Genomic DNA, 25,125 nt, shown 5'->3' on the forward strand with positions numbered 1-25,125 from the left:
TGAGGAATACAACAGAGAAAACCAAGGTAAGAGCAAACTGACCAAGCCAAAACAAAAGGTGCCACATCAGCTAAGTGCCAGCAAGACAGTAGACAAGGGACATGACCTTGAAAATCAGAAGAACAAGAGGATTCTACACACAAAGATACTAGCTCTTCCTCACCACTCCTCGACTGTGAAAGTCTTTTCTTTTTAAAGATTTATTTATTTATTTATTTATTTGAGAGAGAGAGAGAGAGAGAGAGAGAGAATGAACACACGTGCATGCAGGGGGAAGGGCAAAGGGAGAGGGAGAGACTCCCAAACAGATTCCATGCTTAGGGTGCAGCCAGGTGAGACTCCATCTCACAACCCTGACATTGGGATCTGAGCCAAAACCAAGAGTCAGGCACTTGACCAACATCACCACCCAGGTACCCCAAGACTGTGAAAGTCTTACCCATCCACCACACATGCATTCACCAAGTAGGAGGGTACCTAGGAGTGGACAGAACACAAAGCATGGTTTCCTAAAGCAGCAACATTACCTAAAGGGATGATTTTAACTACTGGAGTGGTCCTTATTTTAAACCACAGAGAACTTTAAATTTATAAGAGAACCAGAGTGTTATAGACAACATAATGGAACTACATTTTCCAGGCATATCTAAGTGTTAATGAAGCCAATGTTAAATAACCAACACAAAGACAAAAGTTTCTATAGTAAAAATAATTCCCTCTCCAAACACATTCTCACACACATAAACAATCACAGCATGGTATCTGGTGAGGAAAGTGGGGTGGCCTTTTTGACCTGAATTGTCCACACAGAATGACTATGTTAATCTAACTGACCAAATAACCACTTGGGTTTCCTTTATGGTTTTTCTGTGTATGTATTAGTTAGAATTACCAGTTTAAAGGAAAAAAAAAAACAAAGAAACAAAAAAATTGCTCATTTTTAGTTTCATCACCTATTTTAAAAAAAAGGAATACTAATAACTGGCATGGTTATTTGGAGGAATTAATTAAGATGATTTATATGAAGTTAAGGGCTTTCTGTAAATTGGTTAGCACAGTATCTGGTACCCTCATCTCCTTCCCCTCCCCCACCCCATCTTCATCCCTTTTCTGAGATCAGTCACATCCAAACCTTCAGAATCAATGACATTCCATTTTCCGTTGCCATCATTTCAAAAACCCTAATCACTAAATTGGCAAGCTTTCTTTGTTCTTCGCTTGAAGCAGTTCTTATACTTACCCATTGTCTCCTTTCTCACTGCCATGGCCTTCAATCCAGATCTCATTTATCCTCTTGGGCACCTGCACCTTCTAACCAAATACCTGTCTCTTGTTTGAGTCCCTCCCATTTGCAAACTGCTACTCAGCTCTAAGCTGGTCATTTCTTTCTCCAAAGCCCTCTCTACTTTTCTAGATACTCCCTGGAAGAGGCAACTCAAACTCCTACATCATTTTATATTATTTTATCTCTACAGATATAATTAATATTCATATTTATTTATAAACACCATATTCTAAACACCTAGCACAGCGTCTTGCCCACTTCAAATTGTGTATAAACCTTTATTTTTTAAATTTTTAAAAAATATTTTATTTATTTATTTGACAGAGAGAGAGAGCACACAAGCAGGGGGAGTGGCAGGCAGAGGGGGAGGGAGAAATAGGCTCCCCGCTGAGCAAGGAGTCTGATAATGGGGCTCAATCCCAGGACCCCAGGATCATGACCTAAGCCGAAGGCAGATGCTTAACCGACTGAGCCATCCAGGCACCCTAAACTTTTATTTTTGAATGAAGACTCTGATACCTACAAAACCTTTCGATACAGATCTCTTAAGATGAAGGCCAGTTTTCTTGTTTTACTGACAACAGGAATAATAATTAATAATAATAATAATACCCGGCATTTGAAGAACATAGACATTATCAGCATGCTTTTACAAGCATGTCATTTGAAAACTGGGTTTTTGGGAGATGAAACAAATTGCCTGCGATCACACATCTAGTAAACAGCAATGCTGGAGCTTGAACACAACTTCACTAGATTCTTTTCACAATCCCAATGAGCTTCAATTGATTGATTAATTGAGAGTGATTAATTGCAGGCAGCTGGAGCCTGTGTCACTGAGAGCATATTCTTCATTGCAGTTCCATCCAGCCATGGTGATATGTTCTACCGTCCTCATTGCCTTCATCTATGTTAACAGACAAATGTTAGAGGTCATAAAGGAAGGACGAGGAGAGGGACATGTTCCACGTATATCTTATGTGTTTGAAAATTGGGGAGGGGCGCCTGGGTGGCGCAGTCGTTAAGCGTCTGCCTTCAGCTCAGGGCGTGATCCCGGCGTTCTGGGATCGAGCCCCACATCAGGCTCCTCTGCTGTGAGCCTGCTTCTTCCTCTCCCACTCCCCCCACCTGTGCTCCCTCTCTCGCTGGCTGTCTCTCTCTCTGTCAAATAAATAAATAAAATCTTTAAAAAAAAAAAAAAAAGAAGAGAAAAGAAAATTGGGGAGATACGATTTCAGGATATATTTGCAGAGAGCTTCTGGAAAAGGAGGTTCCTTAGTGGCTCCCATGTCTCTGCAAGACATGAACAGGAAAATGGGTAGCCCTTGTTTTGTCAGCTACTAGTAGTCATCTCATGACCATGAAGAAGGCGCTGGAAGGCAGAGTGAGGAGATAGAAAAAAATCAGGTTTTCTTGACAAAATGGAGCCACCTACACTACACCACCTTTCAGTTATGAGGCCTTCACATTTTTTTTTAAGATTTTATTTATTTCTTTTTCAGAGAAAGAGAGAGCACGAGCACAAGCAGAGGGAGCAGTAGGCAGAGGTAGAAGCAGGCTCCTCGCTGAGCAAGGAGCCCGATGTGGGACTCGATCCCGGGACCCTGGGATCATGACCTGAGCAGACGTTTAACCGACTGAGCCACCCAGGTGTCCCAAGGCCCCCACATTCTTGTTAAGCCAGGCTGAATTGAGTTTTTGGCTACTTGCAACCAAAACGATATGAATTGATTTATGAAAGAAGCAGAGGGCAGTTTACACTGACATATTTTCAGACACACGTGTAAAAGGCATCCCTGTGACACTGCTACTGAATGTGTGAAAGTTCAAAAGTGCTTGAGAACTTTTTAGATCACACAAATAGGACTTACAAGATGTGGATGCTGAGGTTTACGCACTGCATTATGGAAATGGTGGATGAATTTACAAGCGCTGAAGGAGGAAACAGAACAGCCCCCCTCGTCCTACACAACTCAGTATGTCAGTGGATATCCCATCTGGTTTACAGGTGCCAGAAACAAGCAAACCAAATTTTGGAAAAATTAGACTAGCAGGGAATATATAAGTGGAACATCCCCTGAATGGATCTTCTCTACTCAAGAGAGAAAGGGGATATTTTCCACCCACGCTGGGCATTCTGTTTCTATTTTCTGGGCTCTGCCCTATCCCAGGCCCCTCTCCCCACTGAAAGGCCATGGAGAAAATAGACCTCACCAAAGCATGAGACAGAATGACCCACAGTGCAGCTCTGGAAGACAGCCAGTTCCCCAGCATTGATGTGGTTCCACTTAACTCCTCTGGGGTGGACGCATGTAGACGTTTAGTGACAGTGAGTTATCACAGCAGCTGGCATACAAGGAATTGAAGTGGAGTCACTGCAAGTAGGGTGGGCAGCAGAAACACTCCAGAAAACGCTGAAGTGTAATTTCAGGCAATGCCACATTGTTTGGGAATTCGGGAAACCACAGGAGTAAACAGGACAAGCTGGCATGCAGCAGGCAAAAACAAGGCAAGACTTTTTTTTTTTTCCCCTGACCCAATAGAGAAACCAGATCAAAGATATGGAGCAGTTGGCATGCAGCTCAGGCCCTACAATACTGACTCATTTTGCTACCAACCGTTTCTTGTGTGCCTACTATGTGTCATCCTCTCTGACAGAGGAGTATGACAACAACGAAGATATAATTCCTTTGACTCATACAAACCTGGAGCCACCAAACACAGATGTGCAAAAACTCTATCACTTCATTGTTTTTCCATAACAATTTATATTTGATTTGAAGCTCCCATTCACGCAGTAGCAAAAATTAGGGCCTCCTCTAGCTCCCTCTCCCCTGGGTTGCCTCTAAGTTCCAAGAGACTTAAAAAGTGCCAGGGAGTCTGGAGAGCAGGGTGGAGGTGAGGAACCCAGTCCTCACTGGACTCTGTGGAGAAGCCCCCATCTCCTCTGTGATGACCTGGGCCATCCTCCTCATCCCTGGAGCAAGACCTCACCAGTCCCGCTCTCTCACAGCTACTGTCCACACCTCTCTAGTACTTCTCTGCTTCTTCACCACTCCCGGCACTCTCTGGGCTTAGGCACCAACACCTAAGCTCTCTTCCCTTTTCAACTCCCTTCCCTTTCCCGGACCCATGAAATCTTATCTAACCCAGAGCTGAGGACGGCACGACAGAAACTGACCCCTTCTTCCTTCAACTCTGCTTTCTAAAGTGGGACTTCAATTTTGAGTTACAAAAACAAAAAAGTCGACTCCTTTACTGCGACTTGTTTTACTTTCTGTCCCTTCCCCTGAAGTAGCCTAGCTTCCTGGATGCAGAGGAAGGGTAGGGCTTATAGGAAATACTAGGAGGACAAAAGCACTGGTTAACATCACCAAAGATATATCCCACCGCAATGGAGCTACAATGTTCTTTGAGAAGACGAGACATTTTTCACTGAAGAAACAATATATGAGCTGGATCTTGAAAATAGATAGGTATTTACCAAAAGAAGAAAGTAAAAGAGGATCAAAGATGTGAGCAAGACTTTGCTTGTATTTTTAGATCACAAAATAATGTAAGACTTAAGAGCACCATGCAGTTGAAAATGAAAGCTCAGTGCCATTAACAGTATGAAATGCCCACTGTGGACAGAAAAATTGACCATATGCCACGTTATTTTATGTGGTTAAATGTCAATTTGAAATTGACATCCCTTCCCTCACTTTAAAAGTTAAAAAACTAAAAGCTTTATTTAAGAAATATATAACTTGAGTAAAGCCCCAAAGCAGAGGTCAGATAAAAAAAAATCAAGAACTTTATTTCCCTCTTCTTCTGCGACAAGTACCTATTTGACTAGAGATGTCCATTAGAATAGCTGAGCAACGGAATATAGCATTGTGGAGGAAAAAGAGATTCCCCCGCGACACCGCTACTTCTGAAATAGAAATTTTTAGATGCATCTTACATAACTGATTTGATCCACTACATTGTCAAAGAAATATGGAGACACAATAGGCAAGAGCAATTATTTTTAACCATCCATCAACATAAAGTGTCCTATCAGCAATCTGTATCACAGATTTTATCAACACATGTAACCTCCCTTTGCTTCAGTGAGAGTTGTGTGGGTGTCCATGCACTGGAGAAAAGAATCCCACGAACACACATCACTCTTCCCAATTTACATTTTCAGTATCCTGAATTGAAGCACGCTCAATGAATCTGACAGGGAGTGCTACTGAAGTCTCAACTCTAAATAAATAGTTTAAAATAAAAAGTTGTATAAATATCGGTCTGTGCCAACGATGCGGTTTGAGAGGGAGTGCTATAAACACAAAGTAAATTAAATGGGATCTACTTTTGTGGGGTAAAAGGCTACTTAGACTGGTTATTATAGAGAAAATTCTGTTGTGTGGTGCGACAGCACGTACCCATGTGGCTAACCTACAGCTGGTAGAAGAAACAAATCCCACCCATACCTAGGAGCGGTGCCACAGCCAGACCACAATTCCTATGAGGGATGAACTTAATTTGCTGAAAATGAAGGCCAGGCTCTGTTGCAGCTCATTAGCTGGTTACAGACACACTGCGAGAGAAGAAAGTGGAATTCAGTCGATGTTCCAACTTCTACATGTGCTGTGAATAAAACAGACTATTGTTTTTTTGATAAAGAAGTATTGTTTTGAATGTGCAGAGTGGCTAAGTAAAGCCAGCAGAATTTTTTGGCCAAATATAGTCTCTTGCTCACTCCTAAAAATCCTAGCTTTCAAATTAAGAGCTGAAGTCATTGAAAAAAAAAAAAAAAAAGTTTACATTCCTGCAGCCTGCTGCAGCAAAGCCAAACAAATGTTTGGCTTAAAGCTCACTTACATCTCTTTCATGAGCCTTTTCTTTAACATGGAAGTCTGAAAAATACCATTTCTTTTATCGAGTCATTTAATGCCAAGTGTTTTGTGTGTATGTGAGTGTGTGTGTGTGTGAATGTGCATGTGTGTGTTTATGTGAGGACACGCACACTCAGCAACAGTACTGTAGGGTCAGTGTAGTGGTTTTCAGGCATGGGGTCATATTTGAATTTAAAGAAACCATGGTTTTACAGCTTCTGGCATAATTTAGGTCACAGTCACAAACTGGTTTTTTTAAGCATCATTAACCACTGAATGGACAAGGAATGTGTTATTTTCAAGGAGTTTCTTTGGTGCCAGTTCGGGCAATAAAAAACTAAGGACAGGGGTCAAACCTGGGAGGGTAACCTAGTATGTAGTTGCCCTCCTGATGCACTTTTTTACCATAAAAAGTCAACATGCTTTTTGGCCTTCGGTCTCCAAGGCCAAGCTGGATAACACGGAGTAACATCAGTTTGTTGGCAGCAGGCATCTGGATGGCAAATTTTCATACAGTCAGTAGACTGCAGATCTGGAACTCTGAAGAGCCCGCTAAGATTACAAAAACTGCAGAACTCAATATGCAGTAGCCTAATATTTTTCAGTATCATGGGTTGATTCTCCTTACAATAAAATACATGGATCAGTCACATTTTTGCTCTATAATTCAGTTGAGTTTTGTTATAATAATGACCTTCACAGAAAACAAATTCCCAATCTGAGAGGAAACAATGAAGTGGATTGAATCAAGCCTCTTTGTAACTAATTGGCAACTGACAATTCATGCCCAGACCTAAAAATAGGGAAGGGAAGGAAGCTGTGTGTGCAACCTTCTCATCCCTCTTGTCCTAGTCGTCTCCCAGCTCTGCACGTTGGTGCCCTTGTTTTGTTTTCAGGAATAACTCGGTATTGAAGGTACGTTCCCCAAGTGCAAATGATCGGTGTGTCAGAGTGGGGAGAGCAGAGAGTAAGTATCCCTTCATGATCGAGCAACAGCACGCTGAAAGCTGGGGGCCTCCTTAGACCAGCTCTACTTCCCTTCTTAGCCTTCAAGCGCTAACCAAACGCTTTCATTACAAAGGGCAGTTGTTACATGGAAGGGATAAAATGAAGCTTTTGCCCTAAAACATTATTTACAGATTGAATTGTTTTCAATATAATATCAAAAAACTGAGATTTTTTTGGTCACGTCCAGAGGGTCCCCAAACTCTTTCTTTAGATGCAGGGCCATCAACTTTAATAGAATTTTACCTGCATAGATTTACCTGCAGAGTTCGTATCACCAGTACACTAGTGACTAGATCAGCGTTAAAGGGACAACTGAAGAAATGTACAGTTTTCCATTTATCTCAGGTCATCAACTCTTATGCTCTTGATGAGTGTCTTAAGATATTACAATCTACCAAAGAATGTTTCTGACTTATGTCGAAACGTCCGAGAATTAAGTCCAGAGAGGATATAAGACAAACAAACGTCACCTTTTGAGAGAATGGATGGAGACTGCCTTCAATTCAAAACACAGTACCAACTCATTAATGAGATGGCTCCAGACATGTGTTTTCCAAATAAATATTTGTTGAGTATATAAACATAATAATGCTTTCATTTGACCATTTTTTATTAGTTTCTAAATGTTTTCTAAATGCACTTGCTTCCATAAAAAATGTTTTAGAATGCAAATTTAAAATTTTTGTCTCATGTCCTCGTAAATCTCCACTATTATATTAAATATCTGTGTGTCCTATTTGCCCTTAAAGTTGGCTGCTTTCTCTTTCATTCCAGGTCCTCAGTTAAGACTTTTCTATTGCTACGCCTGTATCTAATATTATTTCACCTTCTTCCTTCTAATCTGTTCAGAGATAGAAAAAGAGATCTAAATTTGTTAATAATTTATGCTAAATAATAATCAATATGACTCTGGATAAAAACCTACTATATAAATTCCCCAGAAGTTTTGCGACTGCATTTTCTGCCAAAAGCTTAAGTTGCCAAAAGATAAGTAGTCAGGCAAGTAAGGAGTTATTAGAATATACAAGTCCTGACCACCTCTAGACTACTTCAAAAAGTCAGACAATACCTATACAGTAGAGATGGGAGTTGACCACCAAATAAATTTTTTCTTTAATAAGCCTTTACAAATATAAATTTATATCCTAATTTATATCCTAAACTTCTCGAATCCCACCTCATATTTGAACACTAGCTTATGGTTTACAAACTACTTCCACAAAATATATGAGTGTATATATTACCTTCATAACATGAGTATGTTTGGCTTTTTTAGGTGACAAGGAATAGAAACATATTCAAGCTACCTTAGGTTAGTATAAAGCATTAGAGGAAAGTAAAGGAATATAAGCACCTTTGAAACAAGCCAAATGGCCAATGGATATGACTCAGGAACTAGAAGATTGTTCAGAGGATTGTGAACCCACACGATGGGGTTATCACACCATTACTTTGGCAGCAGAAGCACATTTCTTCCTTCATTGCGGTTTTGCAACAATTATTCTCACCTATTTTCTTGTTTTAGTAAATTTTTGGTAATATTTAAAACAATTCAATAAAACACTTAAAAACTATTTTCAGTGTTTAAAAGTATTTTAATTTCATAAAAATGTATTAAATATTAACTATTTTAAAACTTTGTATAAAATATTAAAATTATTTTCAGTACTATATGAAGGATTATATGTTGCATACTTTAAGTAACCAAACACAAAGATACTACTTAACACTCACTCTCTCTCTCTCTCTCTCTCTCTCACACACACACACACACACACACACAATTCACTAGTGACAAGGAAAAATACTGAGCCTTTGGGTGTGAAACATTTCTGGCAAAACACAAATAACTTAATCAATTCTACCTGAGTTTCCTTAGATGGTTGGTGTCCAATTAACGATACTGACTTGAGGTGTGACGGCTTTTACTTGGTCTAGAGAAAGAGGAATCATTTAGTTGCTGCAACTCAACGCTTTGAATGTCAGAGTTTGCTGTCTGCTTATTCTCTTGACTGCAAACTGAGCCTTCTCTTATATGAGGTGCTTTCACTTAGGAGAGACCACTTTTCATAGAAGATAGACCCCCCAAAATCTTAACTAGAATAGAGAAATTTGTCAGGGACATAAAAGTCAGTCAAAAAGCATTAACACCACAGTCTCTGCAGGGGGACAAGGGAATGTATAGCTGTTGCTTTTCCAGCTTTCCTGACCAAGTCTACTTCAGCAAAGAAGTAACTCAAAAGGAAGTGTGGTGGAAATTTCCAAAATACAGAGTCTGTTTGGATAAAAACAGTGAAGACAGGCTCTATATTTAATGATGGGGCCTGGGTTGCCTGTCTTCTGTGATCACTGGCTCTGTGTGGTACACTTTGGTGAGTTTATGATGGTGTAATCCTCCAATGAATGAAGCACTCCCTTCCCTTCACTGCTGTTTATTCTTAGCTTATGCACACAAAGAGCAAAGAAAGTTGTCAACAACACGTCCAGTTTATACACTGAGCACTGTTAAGAGCCAGATGACTCAAGTGAACCAACAAGCTCTTGTATCCTGAACATCCTTCATTCATTCATTCACACACACAAATATTTACTCTGCACCTACTATGTGCCAGGTACAACAACAGAAGAGGTTAATTGGGGAAAAGTGAAGGACAGGGACATGGCAGTGAGGGAGGAAACAGGGAAAAAATAGTTTGTATTAACAAAAGGGGAGATTCTTTTTCTGACATCCTCTAAAAATTCGTGCTTCTCAGTCTAACTTATCCATCATATTAATTAACTGTTCATTTCTAATTTGAACCATAAGATTCCAGAGAAAGGGCCCCATGTTGACGAGCTCTTTAATATTCCCATCAAAATTCCCATAGTAGTTGAAAAATACATCTACACTAGCTCTCTGTAAAATAATTCAAGCCTAAAGAATATACAACCATATATTTTAAGAGCAGAGAACAATGGAGATAATAAAATAATTTGTTGCTTTCTATGAAAAAATATAAATTTCATAATTATAAATACCACTGATGTGTCCATTTTACAATAAGAAAATAAAAAGATTAAAGAGGAAACTCTCACAGCACCTAAATTCTAATACTTTTGACATAACCATTTAGGAGAAGAATCAGAGGAGAATGGAAGATACAGGTTTTTTTAGCTGGAGTTTAGAAGAGTTGTAGATCACCTTATGTCTTTAAAAATGAAGCCCTGCCTTTAGGGGAAAAAAACTGGTAGTTCTGGCCAATGGCAAGCTGTTTTAATATCATTCTGTGAATTGGGACAACAAAAATAGCACTCGTTCAGAAAATGTTTTCAAGTCATGATTTCTAGAAGTCACCCCACTCATCACTATGTCAGAGTATTTTTCTTCAGTCCATTAGAAGCAGGTTTTGCCTTTATGCTGCGTTCAAGGATTCCAAAGGTTCACTCACAATGTCAGACTACAATAAAATTCAGCGTAATGTGAACCACTCTATGATATTGCCTTTCCTTATTGCCTTTCAGTTACACTGTTCTAAATGCAATAAAGGAGAAGTTGTTCTGAACGGGACAGATAGAGAAATGAGTATCATTCCCTGAGTTGAAAAGTCACAGACTATATAATACGCTAACAGCTTCGAGCTGAATTTCTTATATTGATGGTTGGTTATGCGTGTTTGAACATCTGAGTAACCTGAAAAGCATCTAAGATTGCTTATTACAATTCGTAGTGGTTTTTATTCAGTATGCATTCCACGATGGGCAATAAAGCAGTGCCCCCACCAGCTGCAAATATATCAATGCATTTTTCTAGAGAGCAAACCCAAGCAGCACTGTGGTCATAGGAAAAGAGAACTCATGGCCATTTGCTCTGCAGAGCAGCCCCTGTGAAAATGAGGCACTTCTTTTTACACAGTGGCTTGACTCTTAGCAACAGGTCAGACCTAGGGAAACAAGCACTGCCCAAGATATTCTGGGGGCTGTAAACACAGGAATGCTCTGAGAGGTGCCAGTGGGGCCCCAAATGATCCTGAGCAGTTTACATACAACTTCGGCACAGTACAGACCTGTCTGCATTCATTAGCCTGAGGTGAGCTTATTGACAGGAAGGCAGGAGCATATGACAAAGCTTAGTTTTCTACGCCTTCCATGGACAGCAGAACCGATCTTTGTAGGTGATGTCAGGAGCATTCCAAACATGAAAGTCAGTTTTAAAATACTGAGAGTATATAATGGTTATTTTACATACGGTCATCTGTTTATGTGAAGATGAAAAAAAGGACTTCCAGACAATTCTGGCCTATAAATATCACCAACCCCAGTCATTATTTTAAGTGTTTCCTTAACCCTCTAAGAAAAAAAAGAAAAAGTTTAAAAAAAAAACACTCAAAAGTAACATTTCAAGGGTAATTATACTCATATTTTGAAGTAACATATCTTAAGAATATGAATGATCCTGTCCACCTCACATCTTGGGTCGTTTTGTGCAAAATTCCCACTAACAATCCCTTTGCCTAGTACTTAAAATAAACCCATCTATTCCTTCTCCCAGAAAGAAAATAACAAAAATCTCAATGGTCGCAGTGAAATTATCCCCTGTGACAGAGTGAGTCATCTAAGCCACTGCAGGCAAAAGCTCACTTCTTTGAAAACTTGTCCTCTGTCTTCCTTCTAGGGAACCCACACTACTGGCATATGACTGGAAAGCATGAAGCTTTACTTCACTTTATACACCTGACACGGTCTGAAGGAATTCTGTTGAAAGTTAATGTGTTTGTATAAAAATGTACTTTCTCGTTGGCTTTCACCATACAGCATAAAGCAGCAGACCCAGAGAAAAAATTTGGACTAAACATTTTTAATTTCAGTTACGAGTTCAATGTTTGCTTCAATAGACATTCCTTGTGACTTTTTTTCATACATAACTATTAATTCTGCAAAATATCAAAGCTGATTCTGTGCACTCATTCAGAGAACACTTATTATTAAAAAATTAAATATCCACAATTTCTTATATCTTTGACAGTATTTAATACTTAAGAAGTCACACGGTGCCAATTTTATAGTTTAAATGCTCACTGCTGAAAAACCATTATAAAGATTTTATTGATCAGAATTCACCAGCCTTACCAGTAATTTTACAGAAAATATGTCCATTTAATAACACCTTCTTTTTCTCTTCTATTCTATTCCAATTATTAAATTTTTAAGAGATGCAACTTTCATGATTTCTACTTTGAGGTACCTCAGATCCTAATGGGTTGGTTTCTTAAACTACATCCTTTTACTTAAATCAATAAAAAAGCATAGAAATTTGTTACTACTTATGACACACTTTACTTCAATTCAATGAAATTAATAAGTTTTATAAACCCAATCTATTTTTTCTGGAAATTTTTCAAATTTTTTTCAAAATTTCTCCATCTTAAATAGGAATTTCTATTTTTAAAGTGTTTATTGGAAGTTGCACAGGTATTAGAGAAATTCTGAGTTACTCTAACATAAGTATATATCTATATCTATATATATATACCTACGAATATTCATAGAGTTCTTTAAAATTAAAAATCTCCTGACTGCCTAGTTCCAGGCAGTGTATTTTCTGCCACAGATTTTCAGAAATACAACAGGAAACATAAGTGAGTCTATAATAAATCCCTCTTAAAGGTGTCAGTGCTTTCTGTTATCTATAAAAAATTTAGAAATACAATAAAGAGAAAGGCAAGAAAAGCTATGTACAATGCCATATGCTGAGCCAAATATAATTTAGAAATCTTAAACTTATAATAACCCCCCAAAAAAACTTTATTAAATGGTTATCTTGGTAGGATCAGCTCGCTCCACCAAGACTGTCCCCAAACTGACAACCGCAGAGAGATAAGCCCACCACCTCAGCACCACTACCCAAATGAGAACAGAACCAAACATCATGAGGTATTTCCTAAGGAAAAAAAATATGAAGAAGGAATCATAAGGAGTTGGGGCTGAAAGGAACATTAGAGGTCAGTGATGATGAAATCACCTATTTTCATGGAATTAAATAAAGAGAGAAACTATAACTTTTTTATAATTAAAAAAAACCTAATGAATATCTAAGTTCAAATAAAGTACCCTGAGAATATAAGTCCTTTAAAAAAAAAATAGAGATAGCTCCAGCATGATTCAATAAATTAATTATATAACTAGTGTTTACTGATTTTTTTTTATAACTTAGATAAAATAAATAATAGACAAATTTAGAGCTTCCAGCTATTACTTTCAAGCCCTCTCTCTCTCTCTCTACCTTTTGTTGTCTCTTCCAGGAGACACTTCTGTATCCTATTTCCTCAGATTTATCTTCACCAAACTGACCATTGATTCCAATTAAACATCAACTGTAGCAGTTTAGCATGTTAATCCTGAAATGGATATTTCCATTTTAGACCACAAGCTCTTAAGACCCCAAGAAATTAAGAGGAGAATTTCAAACAGTTGACAAATAATAAGAACAATGTTTAGTTCACAAAGGGTTTCAAATTTGTCCTCAGGTGGCCATCTAGTCACATACGTGTGATAATCCTAAGGGTGGAAGTTACTGGATTATAGAGATGATATTTGCCACCAAAATGAATGGTAGAGTTTTGTTAGAATTACTCAATTATTAATTGTTGACTTCATAGAAGTGCTAGATAATAAACACTGCTCAGAGAATGGCACCATTCCTTCTCCAAAACATTTTCATGATGCAATTTGCCAAGAATGGGGAAAGAAATTGATGGGAAGTGTGCCTTCCCTCGTGAACGTACACATCTTACTAATTAAGCCATGTGTTGTAATTTTATCTAAGCAAGCAGGAATGCACATAAAAGCGCCTAAATTGTACCATAAGAATTTGATCTAAAACACAAGCGTGGAATAGAATAAGAATAGTAAATTATCACTAAGTGGAAGGTGGTAACAATAGTAGTTCGAAATTCATAGTCAGCAAGGCAACACTACACAAATTAAAGCCGCAGGCATACTCTTCATTTGGGTGGCACAGCACAGAACCACATATCCATGCTGAAGAAATCTGTCTGTGGAGGTTTATGACAGCCAGCAAGACAAGCAAAGAAACTCACAATATGGCATTTTTTTAGAGGAGAGTCATTCTTTGGAAGGGGAGATTGTCTCCATTGTAATCCGTGGCCTAAAGGACAATGCTGCTGTGAAAATTCCATGGGTTCTGTGACAATCTTTGCTACTCCCCTGAGCTTCGAAGGTCATTGTCATTCTGTATTTCACTGGAGATTTCCAGTGAGTCAGCTACAAAATCCAGAGTTGCTAATGGTTACGTTCCATAGTCAAGTTTTCCAGAATTAGTCAGCCCTGGAATGGCGTGCCCTGAGACCAGCAGACCCACTGGTCCGCAGGATAGGTACTGGAGGCACCTAAACAGCAGATACACTGAGAAGTCAAGTAAAGACTGGGCACATCTGGGAGCTGCATGAGGAACTGGTGGGAGCTACAGAGATTCAGAAGCAAAAGTTTTTATATGGTGCTCTGTGTGTGTGTGTGTGTGTGTCTGTCTGTCTGTCTGTCTGTCTGTCTGTCTGTGTGGTTTGGTAGTGAAACATCCAAATGTTTAGTTCATACATTGACCCCGTGCTTGAATCTTCATATGTGCTCACCTCTAAAGGCCCACGCTAAGGTTTTGGGGAATTGGATAGTGTGCATTTAACAGAACGAAGACAGGGAAAGGATCTTGTAAAAGGGGGAGAAATGGGTAGGTGTGTGAGAGTATAGAGAAGGAAGCAAGGAACACCTAACAAGATTAGCCCTTAATTCAAGGTTAGGCTAGATTAGCTAGAACTGTACTGGAATGTTCCACAAACAACTAAGCTTTTTTTATCTTCTACTTTTTTAAAAGATTTTATTTATTTATTTGTGAGAGAGAGAGAGAATGTGCGCTCACGTGCACGCATGTGAGAGTGAGCAAGTGGAGGGGGCGAGGGGCAAAAGGTGAGGGAGAGGGACTAGCAGACTCACACCCGGTGCTGAGCCCGACTCCAAGCTCCATCCCACAATCCTGAGATCAGGACCTGAGCCAAAATCGAGAGTTGACTGCCCAACCCACTGAGCCACCCAGTTGCCCCCTTCTACTTTTATAACGCTTTCTCTGACATTCCAGAACCAGATTATCAGCTGGCATTTCTCATTTCTTTCATTTTTTCAGAATCTAGAAGTCCTATAATCCCAAATTTGAATAATTTGCCCCTTCTAATCTCCTAAAGGTGCGGAACAAACAAAAGCTTGTTAGGGCAGTAAAATAAGAATCAGCAGGCTCTGGGGCGCCTGGGTGGCACAGCGGTTAAAGCGTCTGCCTTTGGCTCAGGGCGTGATCCCGGCGTTATGGGATCGAGCCCCACATCAGGCTCCTCCGCTATGAGCCTGCTTCTTCCTCTCCCACTCCCCCTGCTTGTGTTCCCTCTCTCGCTGGCTGTCTCTATCTCTGTCAAATAAATAAATAAAATCTTTAAAAAAAAAAAAAAAAAGAATCAGCAGGCTCTGTATGAGTAGAAGCATTAAGGGTTCTTCAACCATTGTTGACATTGTGGACTTTTTTTCCTTTGAATTTCTATGCTTTTGGTTATTTCTTAATTCCTTGCTATGGTCTGAATGTTTGAAATACTGCCCAGTTGTTACATAAACTGTTAGTATTTCAGGCTTTACAATGAATTTTCTCTACAAACTCTAGATTTCAATTGCAATGAATACTTTTAAAATAAAAATGGTGGGCAGGTGGTTTTGCTACTTCTTTATGAGTTGTCATGTATCCGAATTAGTTCTTCTGTATGAAGTGTTATGCTAAAAGCAATGATGCTGGCTCCACAAAATGAACTGCACACGAAAATAAGCACATTATTTAAGGTAAATGAACCTTGTAAGGGCTCTTGAATGTCAATGATTTGCATGGAGAGTGTTTTCATTTGTAGATAGATTTCCCAACTCATCTGGTATGAGAGATGCTGATGATAGGTGAGCTCTCACTAATGATCAGAGGCTGGGGCGCAGATGTTGTACAAAGCTACGTCTCAATTAACAAATGTTTATATGGCACCTATCATTGGCCAGGTACTATGCAAGATCCCCGGACTATGAAGATAAATGCGATATCCCCCTGACAACAGGCTCGTAGTCTAGCGTGGAAGGTAAACATATCTTCAAGTACTGTACAGTGTGATACAGCACGAATAAATGCAAAACATAGGGATAAAGCAGAAAGATCTCCTGACTTCCATGGGTGGTAAGAGAACATTTCACCAAAAAGATGTCCTTTGAACCCTATCTCGAAAGAGTGAATACACATTCCAAAGGTGGATAAAACTTTTGCGTCAGAAGACACTCCGGCTATGGTTAATATTTAGTAATTTATAGTTTGTTGTAGCTATGAAGAAGTAGGGTAGACGAGACTAAAAAGTAGATGCACCATGGAATCTTTCTGTGCCACACTGAGGAATTTAGACTTTATCACGTAGGAGACAACAGGCCATGGTAGGTTCTTAATCATATTTGATAATCCATCAACAGAACAAAACATGCAATTTAAAAATTTTGTGATGAACTTAGGTATGCTCTACCCTCACTCTCTTTACAGGTCTTTGTATATCCCCATTCCCCAGAAATACAGCGGGGACAGAGTGGCCCTGGGCCTCTTGTAGAGGACTCAGGCCCTGGACAGAAAGCCCCTCCAGTCCTACGGCAGCCATTTATTTTAAACCTACTTTCACTCCCAAACACTGGCTAATCTTTCGCAGCATACCCAAATGACAAAGAATTCAACCTACCAGTAAAATATCCCTGAACGCTGGAAATATTCAGTAAAAGGGATTTCATCTTGCAACCCCAGAAAAACATAATAAAACTTTCATGTAAGTATTTATAACATGATTGATAACATCACTTTTGTTTCATGAAATTCTCAGTATCATGAGAAAGTTCAAAAGCAAATGGCAACCGTCATATCTTCCTTCACCCACCAGTAAAATCCAGTCACCTTGCAAATTGGAGTTTTATGGCCTTGAGGAGTGATAGGGTAATGGGAAGTGCAATTGTTTGAGCTACTTACATGATATATTTCTGATAGCTCACAGAAGTCCATGAAGAACAACTTATCTTCACTTCTGTCCTGTCAGCTATTATGTCAGGAGGTGACTCAAAATGTGTACTGAAGAGCATGATTACAAGTCTTTACTGAGAAAACGGAATTTCTTTTTACTCTGTACACACAAATAACGGTTTTATTTCCATCACACTCTTTGCTTTGACAATGACATAAGTATAACTGAATTGAACCAAAGCCTTTGGGAAGATAATGGCAGCCAGAAGATCTGGGTTCCAAACAAATGATGCACTTCTGGAATTTAAAATAAAGTCAAAATTAAAGAAGAGACAGACACCAGAACTTCCTAAATCTCCTAAATAAGACATTGTTATCTTATTTCCAGTACAAAAGCTGTTATCCAGGTATAAAAAGTCATTATCAATATAAACCTAATGGAAGTATATAAAATTAAAATTTGTGAAAATGAAAATCAGCAGGAAAACAAAAAAAGAGCATGCCCATGTTTTTCCTGCCTGCATGCTCTTCTCTATTGATACATATTTTGCTTCTCTGTATTTACTCCAACTCTGTTTTTATAAACCACTCATGTTTTTTTAATCAGTTGCTTAATCAGAGAATCTAAACGCTCTATGGGAAATTTCTCCTTTCTTCTCCCTTGGCTACATGAAAATAAAGACGCTAGCTATGGCAAATATTTCACAAGGATTTCTGCTTCCTAATATGTTTAATTGACAATGGAAATAAGACAGGCATTAAAGGTTATACCCTTACATTGGTTTTCACTTTATTTCCATTAGCAACTTTTTGCTAACTTTTCAAATTATGCATTGTTACCTTGACCCATTTTTTAGATGCCTCACTGGATCTGAAAGGCAGTAATTTGGAACTTAAAACTTGAACTTTCGATTGTTATATTTTTAGTACAATCTTAACGGTATTCACAGGAAAACGTGGATCTAGATTAGAAAATAAAGAGTTGTTTCAGAAGCCACTACCCTTTTTAGTTCAAATCTCTTTTTATCCTTAATTTTTCCTAAAAGAATTTTTCACTAATGTTTTTAGCTGATTACTTGCTTGGGCCACTGGGTTAATTTTACTCAATTAGTGGGTTTTCAAATTGTGTCCCTTTACTAGTTTCGAGAATGAAAACATATAAAAATTGTGTAGGCTACTTTAACCTTACACTATAAATGTATGCTTTTTAATGATAATTTACAGCACAAAGGTTTTAGACACTATACATGGTATTCTGATTCTTACAAGAAATTGTTGAGATTCAGGAATCATGAACCATGCCTAAGTTCTTGGAAACTATGTGTCTGCCATGGTGGCTGTTGGCTCCTGTGAATGGAAAAAAGTGCCACAGAGAATTTCAACCAACATGAAGCAACTGTTCCAAAGAATGTGGCTTAAGATTTTCAAAGACAAGTCAGACAGTTAAAGCACGCAGCTGTACTAGAAGGTGACCAAGAATAAGAATAGATGAATCAAATAACAAATGCATTACGAGACAGGTCTGAGTTATCAGGACCAGCTTACGTTTTGTATTTTTACCTGAGGAGCCTTCGTATTTCAAAAGAAACTGAATTAAAATAATGTAAACATACAGAGAACAAATTGCAAAATTGAGCAGTGGCAAATGAAACGGTAAACAAATGATGTCCAAACTCAAAGTAATGAGAGGTTATCAAGTTACCTTGACAATGGGAAATACCTAAATCCTGTATGTTCTTTTGAGGATAGCACATATGACAATTTTAAATCACACTAAAATTCAACTACAAAATTCTCCCAGAATAAATTAGCTTCCCAAAAATCAAACATTTTCAGAGAGCCTATAAAAAAAAGATAAGTGTGAAATGTAGGCCTTCTGTGGAATCACCAAAACCTCTTAGCTCTTTATTCTTCCTTCTAAAAAGTTTCTCTGCCGAAATATAATTTAGAGAACATGCAGAAAATAAATGTAAGATGGGCCAAGAAAGTATGAGGGCTGAAGCTCCAATGACAATTTAGAGAAAATGCATGTTATTCAACTTCAACCCATTTCTTCTTGGTGAACGCAACTCATTATTTCCTGAGGAAATCAGGCTTGACCAATACCATTGTGAATTACTTGTATAAATTAAATATGCCACTTCTATAGAAAACTTTAGGTCAGCAGCAGATGTTGGTAAATTCCTACAGAAATGCATGCCCAGAGAATGTTTTTTTTTTTTTAAATGGCAGAAATCTGCTAGCTATTCCTGCCTTATCTGCAACAGCTGAGCAATCTTTCAGTGCCACGCGGAGACGGAAAACTTGGCTCAGATATAGCGTGGACAAGCTTGCCTTAATCACATTGCTCTTTTACATGTGCACAAGGACATCAACATTGACAGTACAGAGTAAAGCAGCCATTTGCTGAAAACAACTGTCAACGTTGTCAAGTTTTTGGAACCTCTTATAATGTGATTTGTATGACAAATCTTGTGGCATTTTGTTTGTCAGCAACAGTAGTGAATTTCCATGTATCTGGGAAGGCAGGGAACTGTTCAGAAGTGGATTGGGTTTCTTTACACAGACTGCGTTAAAGGAAAACAGTTATTAATTTTAAAATGACAGATTTCAAATAGATCTAGAATTTTAAAAGTGGAATTTCATTAAAAATATCACACAAGCGTGTTTTCCCCCTTCCACATAAACCTTGAAAAATTGCAATCATCGCTCGATTTCCCTTTGTTGCACTCCAGGTTTTGAAAACTGTTACTGTAGAAATATTAATATTTTCTGAGACTGGAATCTGGAGCAGTAATTATTAGGGTGTGTTCTAAGTGACAACAGTAGGTTCAGTCCTTTCCTTAAGAACTAGGTGTGCACTGCCATATGGCTCGTGAAATCGGATATAACAAGTTATAACTAACCTAGCACACACCAGTGTTACTCAACAATGTACCTATTAAAAGACTATTACAGAGATCTTACGGTTCATTAGTTTTTCAACATTTCCTTTTTTCCTACTCTGGGCTGAGTTTTCATATAGCTCTTCCTTAATATGTTTCACTCATTTGTCCTCAGCCAAGGTCCTCCTCTGTGGGTACGGGGTCCACTTGGACGTGCGGAGGGCCGCATACCCGCCCCTCCATGCGCCTGCCAGAGTGCCCTTGGGTATTTGAGACCAGCGTACTCACCCAGCCAAAACAATCCCAGGTTCTTCACATCTACACTAGTAATGGTTCCTTTAGAACCAATATGACAAAGTCTAATGAATCTTTTGTATGCTTGCTCTCACGTGAATCTGCTCAGATAATTCCAGAAAAGACATTCTCTCCTTTAGGATCCTTTGCCCTTCTCCTCAAAACATGCGGAATGTAATTTGTACAACCACCCTTATAAATAGTAGATACTCGATGGGTTTTTTTTAATTGAGTTGCTTTCAATTGAAATGATAAAATTAAGACACTTTTATCATTGAAGAATGAATCCTTCAAACTCTGTGATAGCCAGTTCTCCCTCCTGTTTTCCTTCCCTTTATTTTCTGGAAGAATACCAGAGAAGGTGCCTAGAATAGCAATAGAAATATAATGCAAGCTAAATACAAGCTACATAAGTGATCTTAAATTTTCTAGCAACCATACTAAAAAGTAGAAACAGATTAATTTTAATAATATATTTAACCCAACATGTCCACAAATGTGAAATATTCCTTTTTGGTTGTAGTAAGGTTTTTGAAATCTGATATGTATTTTATACGTACAGCACATCTCAGATAGGACTGAGCACATTTCAAGTGCACAACAGTCGCATGTGACTAGCTAGCGGTTGCTGCAGTGGACAGCAGAGTCCTAGAGACCTCAGTTCTACCTAGCACTCTTTGTCCACTAGCTTATGTGACTCCAGGTAAGTCCTTTTACTACTAAGTCTTGTTTTCTCCGTCTATTAAAAACACTTTAATATCTCCTGTCTTATTTTATCTGCAGGCAGTTGGTGACGAACATAGGGAAAAACATATTTAAAGGTAGTCTGAAAACTAGGAGGTTCTCTGCAGTTTCAATTTTTTGTTGTTATTTCCTCTTTCATTCCCCAGAATCCCTTCACTTTCCTTTTTTTTTTTTTTTTTTTTTTTTTACTGGCTGCTACTTAAAATCATATAAGGGGAGGCTTGATGTGTTTTATGGTTTAAAAAAATAACGTCAAATGCTTAACGTACCAGCCTTTTTCTCTGAATTGCAGTTTGCCTTCATGAAATCCCAAGCTTCAGATAATATCAATAGCTTGCCTTTTCTCTGATGGCCACTGTTTCTAAAAGACACTCACATTCCACAGTTTTGGTGCCCTTCTTCCATCATCTAGTTGGGCTTTGATACTTCTAGACTAGAGCCTTGCCGAACGTCAAAGACAATGTAGAGATAAAAAGGCAGGACCTCTGTTCCTAGATTTATTTTAGACATTCAGCTTATTCTCCACTTATAAAAACACTCTATTTATAAAAATTATGTATATGGTTGAACTTTCAATCACCATATTTTCAGTACAATCTAAAGGTGTTCACAGGAAAATGTGAATCTAGATTAGAAAATGAAGAATTGTATGAAAGCAACCAACCCTTTCTAGTTCAAGCCTCTTTTCATCCTTAAGTTTCCCCAGAAGAATTGTTTAGCTAATATTTTTAGCTAATTACTTGCTCATGGGTAGGAAATGCCTGGGTAAGAAAGCTATTGTTCTATTTCTTTAAATTCTGAAAACCTCCTTTGCCATCCTGTGATTCTTACTGGCTTTTCTCCTCCAGATTATTTCACATTCATTGCCATCCTCTCCCTCCCTCCCTCTTTCTCTTTCTGTCTCTCTGTCTCTGTGTCTTTCCCTTCATCCCTTCCCTCCCTCCCCCTCCCCCCTTGCCCTCTCAATCTCCTCACTAAAAGTATTTTCGGACTAAAGCTAAACTGTCACCACACCCCTTTCCTTTCTCTGGGGCAGCTTGTACTTAGTATCAGGCAGGCTGTTAAGTTGACTGTGGCAAAAGAACTTTGAAATTTTTGTTTACCAACAACCAGTATCCTATATCCTGCAAATATGTAATTGAAAATAAACTATATATGTAACACATAAAATATACTGATTATTAAAACATCTTATAAATTAATCTAGCAGAATCTAGAAGCATCACTGGCTACCCAACTCATCCACTACCCCAGAGAAACAGAAACTATCTGAACAGTGATCTAAGTGTTGTGGGGTTTTTTTAATGCTTCTGAATACGATCTTAATCACCATTTCCAGTGATGTGTCTACATACCAGCTGCAGCCCTGCTGATTAGAGCATCAATTCCAATTGATTTTCTAACACACACTTGCAATGTCTATTGTATCTCATTGCACACTGTACACTATTGGTATTTAGCCAAAGTTAAGAGGGGAAAAGAAAAGATTTTGTGTACAGAACGCATGGGCCCCAGGGAATTTTGTAATTCTCAGGAGAACAGAAGAATCAGGTATTCAATGTCACACTAAATGGCTTTTTAACCGTTAATGTGTTTGGTGGCCACGGGCTCAAATAATTCTCTTGTCCAGAGCCAGGGTTACTCAGCTGTATAATAACCCCTAAAGTCTCTCCTTCGAAAAGGACTCAGGATTCATGACTTTAATTTTACCACCGATAATATGAAAAGGATACTCCATATAGTACTGAGCAAGCATTCACTCTCAGCTTCCTTCCACTATAATGAAATTCTAATTGTTTCTAAAGTTTAGGAAGGATAAAATGGTTAATCTCCATGATGACAAAAGGAAGCCAGGAAAATAAAGTGACACACTTGAATGAACTGTGAGGAAATAAAGTGCACAACATGCGATAATGCCATGACTCTGTGTTATTGCGCATTTCTGGGCTGAAAAGATATGGTTTGATGGGTAATTTGTCATGCTGTGCAATAGAGAACAACAGTAAAGAGACTTCAGACAGAAGAAAATTACACAAATAGTAGGGTGGAAAGGTATAATTGAAGATGGCAAAAGATTGAAAGAAAGACATTTAAAATTACTGTACTGACCTACTAAATGCACTTGGGCGTGGAATCCTGGCCTCACAAGAGGAGGCATTAAATGACTTCGGGCTGTGACACAACTGCGGAGCAATGCCAATCTCCCGAGCTCTCGGAGAAGAACAGCACAATGCACAGCCCACCGAACAGCCTCGACCTGCTTTCTTTCCCAGAGGAGCCCGGGCTTCTGGGGAACTCAGGAAAAGTTTTCTAAAGAAGTTTTGTTTTGTTTTTTTAAAAGATGAGTAGATTTAATTTATCATTTGAGGGGCTTAATTCCTTCATTTTTGAAGTCAGTAGATCTCCACTCTATAAAACTGCCAACCAGTGTAATATTTTTTAATGAATTCATGCAAAAAGGATTTTGCTTCTCCCATCTGGTTAAGTTTCTAAAGAATCCAAGAGAGCGGCACATTGTGGGAAGCACATCCGTAGGTGTGAGGAGCAAGAGATGCCAGCCTGGGTCCCGTTCCTTCCTCAGGCTCATTAATTGTGCACGGCTCAGGGCAAGTCCCTTCACCCTGCCAAGCCCAAGACTCCTTCCCTGAGAAGGAGAGGCATGGACCAGACACTTTCTAAAGATTTCTTCCAGTCCTGCGATTCTACTCCGAATAGCAGAACCTCCAAAAAGCTTCTCAATAAATGTTATTTCCTTCTCCTTCCCAAGCTCATAAACCACAACCATACCTTGTAATGGCTCAAGTTACACATCCCGTGTCCCCTTAAATTAGAGAAACATGCCTTCTACCTATCATGCAAGATGATTACATGGGAAACAAAAATTATAAAGATCTATTGCTTACGTATAACTCCATAATCACAACTTATCTTTAAAAAGTTGATTCTTAATGACAATAAAAACTTACTGCAGAAATGACATTTCTTTATCTAAGGGAAAGTGCAATCTCTAACGATGATACTAGATACTAAATTTTAAATGAAGTGGTAGCATTTTTGCAATTTTTATTATTACTGTCATGTCTACCCTGCCCCATAATTTCTTCCAGGAAGCAGAAATCTTAGGGTGTAAATCTGTGTGATGTTCCACAAGCTACGCAAAAAAAGTTTTTCATTGGGAAGTGTCCTGAATATACAATAGGTAGGGTTTAAAATGTATAAAAATTATTCATATTTAATGAAACGATGATTTCCATGTTTTAGATAGTTTTTTTAACTTAAAGAATGCTAAATAAGCTTAAAAATAAGGCCTTAATAAAACCATTCTGTCTAGATGACATCCAAAGAAATACATTAAATTAAGAGATTTTTAAGTTCATAAAGGTGTATAAATTTAAAAGGTGTTCAGAAGACAATGTAAGATGCACTTCTGACATACTCTGAGAAAACATCTAGATTTGCCTTAGAGATCTTTAGAGGCCCACTACACAACCGTGCTGCCCCACAAACATCCTTAAGATCCTGAACAGAATTTTGGACTGGATTTCATCAGGAGACATCATTATATTTTCTTCTATTCTACTCATTTTCTTCAAGTTAAACATTTCATACTTTAGCATTTGGTATGTTTTGTATTTGTAAATTATAATACTGATGATAATGAGCAACAGGTACCATACACAACTCTATCCAGAAACATCTTCTCATTAATTCATTTCAATATGAGGCTTAATTTAAAACTTCAGTGGAAAATGCATTGTAGTGGAATCTAGCAAAATCTTTTCCCAACTCCCAGGGTCTATGATTAATATATTATACATAACAGAGCAAAGAGAAATGTAATTTCTGACTAATGTCAATAAAATTATGTGTTCATCATTTAATTATAAAATTTAAAAGTCGGGGTTCCTGGGTGTCTCAGTCAGTTAAGGTCTGCCTTCAGCTCAGGTCATGATCCCAGGGTCCTGGGATCAAGCCTGCATCAGGCTCCCT

At 38.4% G+C, this 25,125-nt stretch overlaps 1 protein-coding gene across 31 annotated transcripts in view; it reads right to left on the minus strand.

Moving 5' to 3' along the window:
• LOC123791494 (uncharacterized) overlaps positions 1-25,125 on the minus strand; it is a 132,913-nt gene that overhangs the window by 91,052 nt on the left and 16,736 nt on the right. For 3 of the 31 annotated variants that reach the window (XR_015724421.1, XR_015724420.1, XR_015724414.1), the window contains exons 3-4: positions 9,024-9,092; positions 5,746-5,852 (exon numbers count right to left, since the gene is read on the minus strand). The exons of 27 other annotated variants lie outside the window; for them this stretch is intronic. The gene's annotated coding sequence lies outside the window, so the exon portion shown is untranslated. The remainder of the gene's footprint in view (positions 1-5,745; positions 5,853-9,023; positions 9,093-25,125) is intronic. One more of the 31 variants, XR_015724419.1, reaches the window with a different exon arrangement.

Source organism: Ursus americanus, chromosome 5, assembly GCF_024610735.1.
Source record: "Ursus americanus isolate L20-20 chromosome 5, mUrsAme1.1.p, whole genome shotgun sequence".
Classification (NCBI taxonomy): domain Eukaryota; kingdom Metazoa; phylum Chordata; class Mammalia; order Carnivora; family Ursidae; genus Ursus; species Ursus americanus.